This window comes from Sander lucioperca, chromosome 15 (assembly GCF_008315115.2).
Source record: "Sander lucioperca isolate FBNREF2018 chromosome 15, SLUC_FBN_1.2, whole genome shotgun sequence".
Taxonomy (NCBI): Eukaryota; Metazoa; Chordata; class Actinopteri; order Perciformes; family Percidae; genus Sander; species Sander lucioperca.
The window spans coordinates 12,897,127-12,911,273 of NC_050187.1; the positions used below are offsets into that span (position 1 = coordinate 12,897,127).

Genomic DNA, 14,147 nt, shown 5'->3' on the forward strand with positions numbered 1-14,147 from the left:
CCATCCAAAAAGAACTAAAATCATGTGGGTGCGACAAGCTGCATTTTCAAGTTAAGGATAAAGATGGCATCGACACAAATCCACACTACCCTGTGCAAGGCTAGAGGAGAAAAGGGTTTTTAATTGAAGCTGCAGTGGTTCACAGGCTTCATTCGTCACAGACACTAGTGCTCAGACAGGCTGACTAATCAAACCCAGAGGTGGAGCGCCATCAAGCCTGCTTGGGCAGGGTATCGTAATGGGCTAAAGGGGAGGGTATGCCAATATCAGTCACACACAATGGACCCCAGTGGTTATGAATATGTATTATGTTCTCTTTCGACTCACAGAACACAGACAGACACACATTTACATGTAAATGTACATCCCAGTAGAGAAGAGCCAGATATTTTTTTACAGGTAGCAACATTACTCATTGATTTCCTAAAAAGAGGAAATCGAGACAGCCAGAAGGGATTAGACACTGTCCATGGTGCTGAACTGTAGTCCTGTAGAGGTGAGCTAAAAAAAGTTACATGTTACAACTAAATACCTTCACTTGCCCAAACACCAACGTAACTCCGTCCTACCCTCATTCTCACTTGTTCCATTAATTCTCACCATGAACACACATCTCAGTAACAACAGAATGTTTGTGGGTTTGCCCTGCAATGCTGACCTCACACCACGCATGCTGGGATAGGCTTCAGCTCCACCTTTCACCCTACATAGAAAAAGGAGGGTATTGCATATGACTGCATGAATGGGAGAGTTAACACACAGATCATATACATGTGTGCGCGCACACCCACCCCCTACAGGCTCTCGGTCAGACAATAGAGGTGAAGCCAAACTAAATCAAGCCTGTCACTTGCGCACCAAAAACCTTAACACAAAGACCAATTAGGCTTCACAATCACACACCCCTCTCGTTTTATTAATACACCCAATTTTCCTATGAAAGGGTGGCAAAAATGACTAATTAATATAACGATTTATGAACTCCTCTCATCGTGTCTAATGAGATTTATGCAAATTCAGCTTCTTTCAATGTGAGTTATAATTTTGTTGAAGACAGTGCAAATTGAGCATTTTACCTCATAGTCATCAATAATAACTAGCAGATTTTTTTTCCTCCTCCTTCCAGCCCTCTCGACTGTGGAGGAATTGTCTGCTCCATGTGGGTAGATGTACACTTGAATGAAGGATAACAAATTAATTATTATAAAATCATTCAAAGAGCAAGTCTTGTGGAAGATTAACTTTTACTGCGGAAAAAAAGAGGCAAACTAAGACTAACCCATTAAGCATATGGGTTAGATTCTCTACTATGGATAGCCAGCACATGAAAGCTGAAGGCTGGAATATGTCTACATCTGCTGAATCAGTGAGCAGATGTATATTAGATTAGGATTTGGTACTGCACTTTATGTATGAATTTGCTCTAATGTCTCTTAATTTTCTTAGATTGTCAGGTTTTCAATTTTGCCCGAAGTAACATACAGTATATTGACAAAGCAAAATAGATGAGATTAGGTAGGAGAACTTACTTTGTCCTCAAAGAAAGAGCTGTCCAAGATATGGAAGAACTGTGACATTTTATTGCTTGTGTGACTATTATTTGATTTTTGACCGTATTTGTATAAATAACAGGATTAAATATCCTTAAAAGTATCTCGGCAGACCTCCACTGGTCTCCATGCACTGGCGCCACGGAGGGAAGCCAAACACTGTTCATCTAAACACACTGGCCACACTGCAATGACACAGCCGGATTTGAATAAGCAAAATATATCTTTAGGGCTTAATTGAATTTTACAATTGAAGTTAGGATTATCTTAAGGTTGATTTTAGTTTTAGAGTTAGAATTTGGGTTAAGGGTTTAGGAAAGATTTAGGATTATAATACATAAAAGGTAAAGGGGCAAAGTGTTGAGGGTCAAGGTTGGTTAAAACACTGCTGTAATCACAAACATTCCTCACAAGTATTGTAAAAAGTACATAGTGTGTGTATGTGTGTGTGTGTGTGTGTGTGTGTGTGTGTGTGTGTGTGTGTGTGTGTGTGTGTGTGCATGCGTAGTGTAGGTATCCTTCTGGTTCTTATCTGTAACACCGTGGCACCAAGCCCTTTCCCTGACAAATGATGCTATTTAGCAGCAAGTGATGCCAGTATTACTGTTATGAATGATACAGTGCACATTAACATTGCCCCTCCTCTTCTCCTCTACTCTGCTCTCACGACAAGAGCGATGGGCTGGAGGAATCATCTCTCTACCTCACCTTTCTCTTTCCCATTGTCCTCTGAACCTCTCCCGCAAACTCAAATACTGAATCCTGAATACTGAATTTTCCTTGTGCATTCCGACAGTAAGGTCAAGCCAGAATGACCAAAGCAGAGCTAAATGCAACAAACCAAGGTAAGTTAAAGACATCTGGGGGTCGAACCTCAACACTTGCCTAGCACCATACTGACCTGTTAGATTTAGAGATGGGTGTCCTCCTGTGGGTTAATAAAAAAGTGAGAGAAAGCCTACAAGACTCGCTCTGTGATAAGCAGGATACCAACATACATGCAGTTTTATTTAGCCTCTTAAAACCCTAGACTCAAGTTCTGCTGGTTCCCCAACACGCCAAATATTTCAATGCATGTGAAGGAATGCATGAGTACATTTTTCAACAGATGTACTGATGAAGCTCATATACAGTGCTCAGCATAAGTGAATACACCCATGCTAAAGTTGACTAAAAAGAGGAATAAAAAAATCATCTTTTGGAAATTGATCTTAATACCTTAATTAAAAAAATGAGGAAAAATCCAACCTTAAGGACACCAATTTTCTTTGTGAATGAATAATGTATCGTAAATAAATAAATGTTCTTCCTTAAAATACAGGGAGCATAAGTAAGTACACCCCTATGTTAAATTTCCATAGAGGCAGGCAGATTTTTATTTTTAAAGGCCAGTTATTTCATGGATCCAGGGGCCTCATGTATAAACGTTGCGTACGCATGAAAAGCTTGCGTACGCTGGTTTTCACGGACACTTTGTGATGTATAAAAAATGAACTTGACGTGACAATGTGTGGGTCGTCACGCAAACTGTTGAGCAGTCGTGAGAATGGGCGGGCCGTCCGCAAAGTCTTTTCTGACTCTGTAACGTGGCGAATTCTAACTGAAAAGTGCCGAAAATCACCAAACATTACAAAATAAAGTTTCTACTTCACTTACTGGCACACGTCTGTAAGGTTGTCTATGAAAAGACATAATTATATGCGCTGATACTCCATAAAAGTTTGATCATTTATGTGGATAATGTTTCACATCTTTCACACTATTAACTGTTTACTTCGCAGGCTACTTAACCTCTGTTAAACATGAGGACGGGAAATAAATGAAAAATCCACTTAGAAAATACTTTCAGTTATCCTCTGTATTTCCCATAGATGAAATATCTTATTCACTGTGCAATAAAAAGATCGGCACAGAAAAATGCAATAGTGCCTGTGATTCTGTAGTTGCTGAGACTCAGACATCCATGGCGCACAGCAGGTGGGACGCATGGCTCCATCTCCCCAGGAACAAACGCTGTGTTGGGTGGGCAAACTCATGTGATGCGTAATTGATCCCTTGGATGATTTGTAGGCTATCCGAACAAGGTGTGCCCGGTCCACCAAACACTGTGCCGTCTTGACTGTCTTAATTCTGCACATATTTTTGTTACTGCAGTCCTATTTACTATTTCATTATTTCATCCATGCGTGACACAGCAGATCCGTGCGCACTGTCACCTGCCATGGAGACGCTGGCCTCACTAACCTCTCCTCCTCTGAGTCGGATCTTCCTTGCGCTGGACGTTTCACTGAGCGTACTAACACTTAGAAAATAAATAAATGGCATTACATCAGTGAGTTCAAAATGCTTATTGTGAGTAATTTGGACTGACACTGAGATGCATGTTGTTCTGTAACTGGTGTGACGCTGCCGCTATTCTCTTGATTTCCAGTTCAACATTAGACTATTTTTTTAATTTCTGCCATGGTTTGGTGCATTCACTGCCCAGTCACCATTTGCCACTCTGGGCATTTTCTTTTATTGCTTAGCCTATCCAAGATGACAAACCTCCAAACAGAACTTTTTTGTTCTCGCCTCTACCTCCGCGATCAGCACCTCATCCTCACAGTCGGTGAAGTTTTTTTTCCCGTCTGCAGCGGGATAACCCGTTGTGATTGGACGAAGAATGACGTCGGGGGCGCATTTATAGTAATTTCCATATTAATTTATGGGAGGAGGCAAGGTGGGGTCGGTGGCTCGTTCATGTGTGCTCAATTTCACTTTGATTGTGATGTATAAAGGACAGGTGCGCAGGACCTGGCGTACGCGCGGTTTTATACATGTGACTATTTCTGTGCGTAGGTACTTCTCAAGTTTTGGCCGTACGCCATCTTCTGGTATGAAAGCTGCGCAATTTTTTTATACATGAGGCCCCAGGATACTATGCATCCTGATAAAGTTCCCTTGGCCTTTGGAATTAAAATAGCCTCACATCAACAAAACAAAATACAATACAATTTCTGAGAAGTGCGCGACCTATTTAGAAGACTACCTGATCTCAGATCAGTGGTGTAGCCTATGTAAATGTTGGGGCGTGACAAAGATAAAGACTAGAGCCAAATAAGGAGGAGCCACCGCGTTGACGTCAGCTATGAGCTTCGTTGAGATTTGCCCGTTTTCAGAGGCAGTTTCAAATTGTGAGATTTGCAGAGGAAAGGGGTGTCAATGGGATTTTGAGGTTCTATGTATGTCCTAGTTACCCACCAAACTGTCGTTATTCAACTATGACAAGGTAAAATCGGTTTTGCATTCTATCACCCCTTTAAGGCATTAAGATCAATTTCCAAAAGATGATTTTTTTTTATTCCTCTTTTTAGTCAACTTTAGCATGGGTGTATTCACTTATGCTGAGCACTGTAGATTTGATCTTATATATTTTAATGAAAGAGACCAATATAGAATACATACTGTATGTGGTTTGAAGCTATTTCAGGGGAAATGGGTGAAGAAGAGCCAAGAATGGGAGCCAAAAATGTACAACGTGCACAAAAAAGGAAGCATAGCAGAATAAAAAGTAAAATTAAAGAAAAAATGGGAAAGGTGTAAAGTGCAGATGAGGTGAGATTTGTTAAAAGAAAGTAACAAACACACTCATCTACTCCAATGTTAGACTTCTGCATTAAGACAAGAAAAGTGAGGGGGAGGAGAAGAAGAAAAGTCGGAAGACTTTCTAACCTATAGACAGCAGCCGCCGCATGTTTTACTCCGCTCAACCTTTTAGGAAAGGCAAGGGAGCCAATGGGGGTGCTAAATCAGCTGCTGGTGGACATCAATCCCTGCTGGATCAATAGGAGTTGCGCGTGTTACGGGGACTAGGCTCGGCCCTGCCCTTGGGGCCTCAGGTTTGAGAAAGAAAAGAGGCTATAGGCCAAAGCCCTGTTTATTATGTTGGTGACATCTCTAGACCTCTCGTTCATCTGAGCGCTGATTCACTGGGACAAGCACTGTCAGGACTGCAATTTCACACATGTTGTGAATTATAGCTTTGAATTTTACTGTGCACAGAGGCTTAATGGGTATATGGGCAAAGTTCAGTACGCCATCTACCAAAGCAGTGGCAAAACAAAGAGAAAGAGAGAAAGAGAGAGAAAGAGAAATGAAATCTTGATCTTTACCTGCTTTGTAAAAATACTTGATGAATTGTCTTGAGGCAGGGTGCGTGAGCCTCAGGGTTGAAGCCATCCAATCTGTAGGCTGATGAGTCAGTATGATGCCACTCATGTTACCACACTATCTATCCACTGACAAAGAGAGCCTTCAAACACATCAGCAACCCTGAGTTGAAGCCATGCTACCTCACATCAATCACTCCCATCAAAAATTCAGACAAACACTGGCTTCAACTAACTGGCAGAGTGAGCTCATTCAGTACAGTGGCTGCATTTTGTTCTCTACTTAAAGTGCAGCATTTGTCTCTTTATGGATGTCCATGTGAGGAGAAATTGAACAGTATACTCTGTAGACCGAAGTCTTCACATCTGTCACATAGAGGAGTTGTGATTCTGTGACTGTTGTCTACTTTTAAGCATCAGATCAGGTCCGGGATAACAGGAAGACCACTGAAAACAAAGTCCTGCTAATGGACTGTGCTCTATTAGAACAAAATGGGTCTGTTACTTGTACACAGCTTTTACAGAAAGTGAGTGTGTGTGTCTGCATCTGTTTGAATCCCTTCACTGAAAGATCTATACGGTCGTAAACTGGTAGGGAATGGTGCACATTGATGCAGCAATACTACTTGGCTTTTGTTAAAATGAGAAACAGGAATATAGCTATGACATGTGGTCATTACAGTGCAAACACAAAATATGAGCACAGAATTTAACTGTTAAGAAACAAGGTGGGTGTGAACTTTACACGGCGGTTAATGACTGAAGACTTGAACTATATGCTGCATACGTATTTGTGTAGATCAGGCAGGACACACCTCTAAGCCAAAATCCCCTGCAGTGATACCAGTGTGTGACCTTGACTGTTTCAGTCAATCTGGTTCATATGAAGCACTTTGAGGGTAATTCACGAGTCAGATTCCATCAGGGGATTTAAGTAATTGTTCCAGGTTCATCCTTTTAAGAGATCTCTTGGGGGCACATGCATTAACTTGCACACTCACCTCCAGTCAAACACACGATAAATTAAACTTTCTTCTTGGTCTTCAGAAATAAGATGGAGAGGAGTTGAAATTAACTCATCGCCGCTTTCTCTGCCAGCGGTGCCATGTGCTGCGTTAATGTCTAGAGATTCAGGCTCCGTCTGGGAAGCCAGTTGGATGTGGAAATAAACTGTGGCCAGAAACTGAATGCATGGACCTCTATTTCCATACAAAGAGAGGTGTATTTGTTCAGGGGGCATCTTTAATAGTGGAAAAGAGGATGAATGCAGATAGTTTATTTCCCTGTAGGATGAAGACAGCGATGGAGAGTGACAGTAAAGTCTTTTCCCCAGGGAGGTCAATTAGCCAGCTAGCAATAAAAAAATAAGATGGAAAGAAAATAAAAAGCTCAATGATTAAGTTTGCAAGCCTTTGTTTCACGAATAAACAAATGCAACACACACAACAAATTGACACAACTGCTGCAGATGAGTACAATTTACTTATAGATTACAACTGTTGTTCTTCAAAGGAGGTTATATGTGTCTGTTGGAAAAAGCAAATCCTTATATTTTAATAGCTCTTTACCAAATTACCAAAGACATTTACCAAATTCTCTTTCCTTTGTTCCTTTGTCTCTCTCATTTTCCTCTCATTTACCCTCTATTTTAACTGGCCTTCTCTTCTTTGTGTGTGTGTGTGTGTGTGTGTGTGTGTGTGTGTGTGTGTGTGTGTGTGTGTGTGTGTGTGTGTGTGTGTGCGTATGTGTCGCATGTGTGTTTGTGACATCAATAACCGTGATGGGGAAGAGAGCCGAAGACAAATAGTGCCTGGGGTCTGGCTTTAAGTGACTCCTGTGTTTCAACAACACACACCACGAGAGTCCTTGGGAGGCTGTGTATTAATCCAACAGATTTATGACTAAATCTGTCACGGATGAAAGGAGAACACCCTCTGCCTTTCCTTTAGCCATTCCTGTGAGAAATACACACATCCTAAATGTGTGTGTGTGTGTACGCCTAAATGAATAGACACGCAAATATTATATAGATAGTATGTAGTTGTCTTTTATAGAAACTGGTCTATTGCTCATGGTTGGACTTTAAAAGCCCAAATGGGAGGAGCAACATTGAGTTTATGTTTCTGTAGCTTAAAATCAAAAACCTCTCTGTGCTTTAACCTTGTGAAAAAACAAACAAAGCAAAGATTGCAGTCTGTTTCAGTTTCACAATGATGGATGTCATCAGAAACTATACATTGAATACCGTAAACATATATTTTTAAAGGCAAAGTAAAACAATTCACATAAAGTAAGACCATTAGGCAATTATGCAAATATTACAGAATAGATGTTAGTTTGGCCCTGCATGAAACACATCAGTACATTTGGTTATCAAAGTGTATTTGGAGTTGACTCTGCTGTCCAGATATGAATCATTCATTTGGACCGCATTCAATCAGAGCCATGCAGCTCAGAGAAAGTGAACTGAGAAGGACGATGCCCAGGATTGGCTATCTAATCCCACCAAATGGTGAAATGATGAAAACACTGAGTGACAAGGCTGTGACTAACCAGTCACATTGCAAAAGTCAGAGGACAGTGAAGGACATTAGTGGACAGTCGTCCCACGCATTGGTGAGGAGAGGCAGACCTGTCACTGCAAATTCACACGCAGCTCTGCTCACTCTCCAATCACACAGGAAAGAGTTTTGCTCTTGCCATTTTCCATTCCATCGCAGTATTGCTGTTCCCCCACTCTCGCTCTCTCTCTCTCTCTCTCTCTTTCCTTTTTGTCATCCACTCGTCACGCTCCGTCCTGCTTGTGGAGGCCAGACAGAGGGATGCAGGCAGCGCTGATAGGAGTGGACAGCTGGCTGTGTGCTACTGAGGCTTCTGGAGTGACGGCTGAGCCAGTCTGGCCTGTCGTTGTCACAAAAGTAAACGCCCGCCCCAAACACACATGCATCCACCCCAGACCGCAACACTCCTGCCAACATGCCAACACGTCCATCAACACTGGCACTTCACAACGCCTGCCCAATTCCTTTCTTTTCTTTTGGTCTTGCTCTTTTCATCCAGTTCTGGCTGCTCACCTCAGTTTTAAATCCTGTTCTTATTCTGTTATTTACCTCTCTCTTTCACCCTCCCTACACTCCCTCTCTCTGGCACTGGCCCTCTGCTGACCTCACCAGGGATGACTATTACCTGAGAGTGAGCTAAATCATGGTCAGGTAATGGAACATGCCACCTTCATTGTGAAGGATCTCACACACACACACACACACACACACACACACACACACACACACACACACACATACACACTCGAACTGAAACAAAAGCTTCTCCCTTTTGGCCTTTCCCCTTTTTCGCTCCCGTTTACATGTTTATCATTTGGCCTGTGTGTTACTGAAATATAGGCCTGATGTTGTTTCTGTCAGCCCTGCGGATGTAGATGGGGATGTTGGGGAATGGCAGGAGCCGGGGTCAAGAATGAGGCTGTGGCAACTCAGAGTTGACCTCCAGCCCTGGCTGTCATTGGAAGGGACAGCGTGGAGCATTGCCTCAGAAAACAAGGGCTCCTTCTCTTGACAAATAAAGCTATCATGAATATGTGAAAGCTCTGAGAATCTGAGGAGATCTCGGCATTGAGAAACCAAATCAAATTGTCCTGAAAACTTTTCCTGCACGCTTGTTCTCAGGCAAAAAAAAAAAACTTTCAACAGCGCCTAGTATGGTAGCAGAAGCTGGCTGGAATACTCCATCCAGGCAGACGCTGCATTCTGCTACCGATGCAGAAAGTTCCTAGCACCCTCCTCTGCTGTAGACTCGACCTTTACGCCAAGTGGATTTTGCGATTGGAAGCATGCAGTCGATACTGGGAAAGGACTCAACAAACATGCATCATCAAAAGAACACCAGCTCTGTGAAGCTATGTGGAGAGATAAGGAGAGACGTGTTCAGACGGGTACAGAAATTGCTACGTTGGTGAATACAGAACAATTGCAACGTAATAGATACTACCTGTCAGCTATCATTGACGCCACTGAGTTCCTTACAGTAAACCAGCTACCTTTTAGAGTTTACAATGATGGTTTTGATTATATGTCTGGAGATGGCTGTGGCCTATTTTTGTCCATAGCACAGTCTATTCCACACAACGCTAGATACACTAGCCATGATATTCAGAACAACCATAGACATTATGAGTACTGTGGTCACAGAGCAGATTGTGAAAGAGGTTGGCAAGTTACACTATAAAAGTGGATGGAAATAGAGACCCTACAGGAACAGAAAATATTTCCATAATTGTGCGTTTTGTCAATGACCTGTACGAGCCGACTGAGCTTCTTCTGACCATTTCCACGACAAAAGCAGGACTGAGTCCCGGAAAAATCATCAGTCAGGTGTATGACGACGCCTCCCTGATGTCGGGCAAACACGGAGGAGTGCAGAAACTTCTGCAACAGAAACTTCACAAAGACATACCATATGACAGGCACGATCTAGAAAAGGCAATTCATGCCTTTATTAGTTCTAGGTTGGATTATTGTAATGCTCTTTACGTTGGTCTGAATCAGACCTCCATCGCACGTCTTCAACTTCCTCAACTTTTAACAAACACATCTAGACGTGCACATATCACTCCTGTTCTCTACACCCTTCATTGGCTCCCTGTGCGTTTTAGAATCGATTTTAAGATTTTATTGTTTGCTTTCAAGGCCTTAAATGGTCTGGCCCCGGAGTATTTGTCCGAAATTTTAACTTTGCGGGAGCACAACCGGTCATTGCGGTCTTCAAACCAGCGACTTTTAGAAGTGCCAAGGTCTAGATATAAATGGTGGGGTGACCAGGCTTTTGCAGTTGCTGCTCCGAGACTCTGGAACAAGTTACCCCCTGATATCCGCACTATTACAGATGTAGCTCTTTTTAGGTCCAAACTTAAAACGCATCTGTTTAGTCAGGCTTTTAATACGTAGCAGTGGTGTGACGATTTCATTCTTCTGTTTCTCTGTAACTATTTCTGATTTTACATGTTCTTTCTTTATATTGTATGATATGTGTTTTTATTCTTGGTTTCGATGTGAAGCACTTTGGATACCTGCTGGTTGCTGTAAAGTGCTATATAAATAAAGTTTGATTGATTGATATGTCCACTGTTTCAATCATCAACTTTTGGTGGTCATTCATGCTTTGGCAGCTGAGCAAGCCTTTTTGGATTTTTTCACAATGTGCAACATGCTCTACAAGTTCTGCAGAAAACCTAAAGTCTCCCTTCTCTATAAGGGAAAGACCCTGAAGTGACTCTTAGATCGACGCTGGACTGGTCATCTTGGCACGGTCTCCGTTATTTTAAGATCATTTGATGACCTTGCCACCCTTTTGCGCAAAGTCAACAGCATGTCTGAACCAAGTTTCAGATTCATCGCTGAGATGGCGCACAAAATCTTGTCATATCTCACCCCCCCTAACACAAAGCTAAAGGCAGAGGACGTGGATCTGTTTACAGGTTTGCAACTTGTACATTCAGCATGTACATGTGTTGAAAATCTGTGCTCTGAGACAGAATTCATGGCACTCTTCCAGTGCTGCAAGGATGCAACAGAGGAGCCCGCACCAAAGAGACAGCGCACACCAAACACATCTTTTGCTATGTATGTAGTTGAGGAAAGAATTACACACGAAGATCCCAACAACGAAACTGAGCTGCGCAGGTTGTATTTCAGTTGTACTGATGCAGTTTGTGGGGAAATGAAGGAGCGTTTTGGGGAGCGCAACTGTGTGCTAATGGATGCGCTCAAATCTCTCGACCCGGAGGATTCTACTTTTTTGGATGTGTCCATAGTGAAACCTTTACTGGACCATTCTAAGCCATTTCATAGCCATTACAGCCATTGTGGAGTCAGAATATAGAGTGGCTCGCCGGTTCCTAAGTGAGCAAATGAAGCTCTCATTCCCACCTGACGGGGGTATATGGACAATGAAAAAAGTTCTAAAACACTTCCACAAAACTCTCGTAGCAATGCCGTGCGTGATGACAGCGCTGAAACACGCTTTGACTTTTGGTGCAAGCACTGCACTCTGTGAGAACTCTTTTTCCACACTAAAGAACATTCTTACAGATCATCGTCTCAGCATGCTTCATCGAAGAAAGGCCAATTTAATTAAGTTGGCATTTGAAAAGGACTTAAAGAAATTCAGGGAGGAGTGGAAGGACAGCCTTTTGAGAAGATTTCACTCTGCAGCAAAGCGTCGCTTGCCGCTCTACTAACTGTGAGCTTGTATTTTATGCTGGCTCCCTGTAGCCCATGTTAGAGGCTGAGAGACAGTAAAACAAACACCCAAAATGTAATAAAGATTTAACGTTAATACTCGTGATTAAGATGCTTAGTGATTACCAAGGCCTACATTTTTCTCCCTGTTTTTATTTTGTATCGCAATGTTGTCCATTATTTAGGCTAACGCAATTATCCCTCTTTGTATACGCTGTATAGGCCTATGGTGGTTGTGCGCAATAGTTGTATGTTCAGTGTACATACTGCGCAGTGAAAATTAAGTCACTCTGCGTTTATGCTGTTTCAATACCAAATAAAATCTGTTAAACGTGTAGACCTCTATGAATTCATTCAATGCTCATTTGGAAGATAATTGAGATAATATTACATGATGAGATTTATTGAATTTGTGCCCCCCCCCCAAAAAAAAAAAAAAATAAATAAATAATGGCATGCCCGTCCATGAATTTGTGTCTGGCACCGGGTCTGACTGAATTTAACAAACACTGAGTAGCATAAGTCTTTCTGCAACAATAATGGCTTCAATAGCAAGATCAGGACTTAATTTACAGTTATCACTATAAAAAAGGAGCTATAGGCTGAATCTGCATTGCCATATTAATTTTTTTAATCTCTTCAGCAGTGCTTTGTTCCTGCGATGCTTGTGCTCAGGTTTTTTTTTTTCCAACTCTGCTTTTTAGGCAAGCAAAACAAAACCAAAAACATTGGCCGGCTTTGATTTATTTAAATTGACAGGGAAAACCCTGTTGTTGCAGCAGGCGGGTCTCAAGTAGCAGATGTTGCCGCTTCAAACCAGCACATGAACGGCTCATCCAACACCACATGGTTGGTACAATCTATTACAATCTTCTGTGGCAAAATGTGAAATTTTGATACCTTGTTAAATTTTCCTCAAATGTCATTGAGAATTAGCATAACATCTGACTTGCCACCTTGGCCAAACGAGAGGCAAGGTTCAGGCTCAACAGCAAGATCCACTTGCCACTGACAAGTGGATGTAGACAAGCATCAAGCCGTCGCTGCTACTTTAGTTCCCTTTCCATAGATATCTTAGAGGTGGCATACAGACTTGGAATATATCTGTAATAGCGTTTTCTCACCAGTCCATATGGTGCAACTGTTGTAAAATTGCACTGGGTTCCAGACGCCACACTAGCATGTCTGGTGCTGGTTGGGTCCAGCTCATCTCAGTATAGCGGATTGACTGGCCAGGCTAGGCCAAGGCCAGCTGGACTTTATATGGGCAGAGTCACTAGTGCATCTCCATCTTCCTCATATCTCTCTCTCGCTCACTTATGTCCATCTGTTGTGAAGTCCCTCTCACCCTCATCTCCCCCTCTGCCAATATCTATTCCCATTTCTTCATGTGTGCATCACTTCCACATCTACAGTTTCGGCCAGCTCCCTATCCATTTATCCTGCTTCTTTCCTTGTGTCCATCCTTCTCTCCCGCTCTACATTACCCCTTTGCCTGCTATAGTCACTGCACCACTTCCTCCTATTTCTTTCATTTCTCTCTCCCTCTTTCCAATCCTTATCCAGTCTCATTTCCCTTCTTTTGCATTTGCACTAATCTTTATTTCTGCCTTTATTGGAAATTATCAACTGTTTCCCATGAGTCAGATGGGCTGGTAGAGGTACAGACAGCGAGGGAGAGAAGAAGACAGGACAGGAGATCAATGAAGAAGGGGGTAAGATGACCAGCAGAGGACTGCAATGCAGACATGCCAAAGTGCGAGTGTGTGTGTGTGTGTGTGTGTGTGTGTGTGTGTGTGTGTGTGTGTGTGTGTGTGTGTTTGCGTGCGTGTGTGTGTGTGTGCGACAGAAAGAGAGACAGGGGGAGTAAGTTTAAGCGGATGTGTCTTTGTGTGTGTACGTGTCCAGATTGTTTACCACGCTGCTGCCTACGTCTGATGTCCGGCTTCCGCCATTACAGCTTTCTTTCATGCAGTAATACGCCACACTTGTTTTATGGATTATAAATGAACTCATTATCTGCAGCGCTGATTAGTTTCAGGTCCTAATTAGCCAAAATTAATATTGTTTCCTGACAAAGACATTGGCACTGGCAAATTGGCAATTGACCTCCTTGGTCAATCTGGAGAGAGGGGCAGAGTGACAGGGGAGGTGAGCAATGACAGCTGCTCTGGTTGATCAGTTTTAGACTC

The 14,147-nt window shown here is 42.4% G+C and overlaps 1 protein-coding gene across 5 annotated transcripts in view; it reads right to left on the reverse strand.

Moving 5' to 3' along the window:
- Positions 1-14,147, reverse strand: part of cdh23 (cadherin-related 23) — a 196,972-nt gene that overhangs the window by 145,131 nt on the left and 37,694 nt on the right. The gene's annotated exons all lie outside the window — the stretch shown is intronic.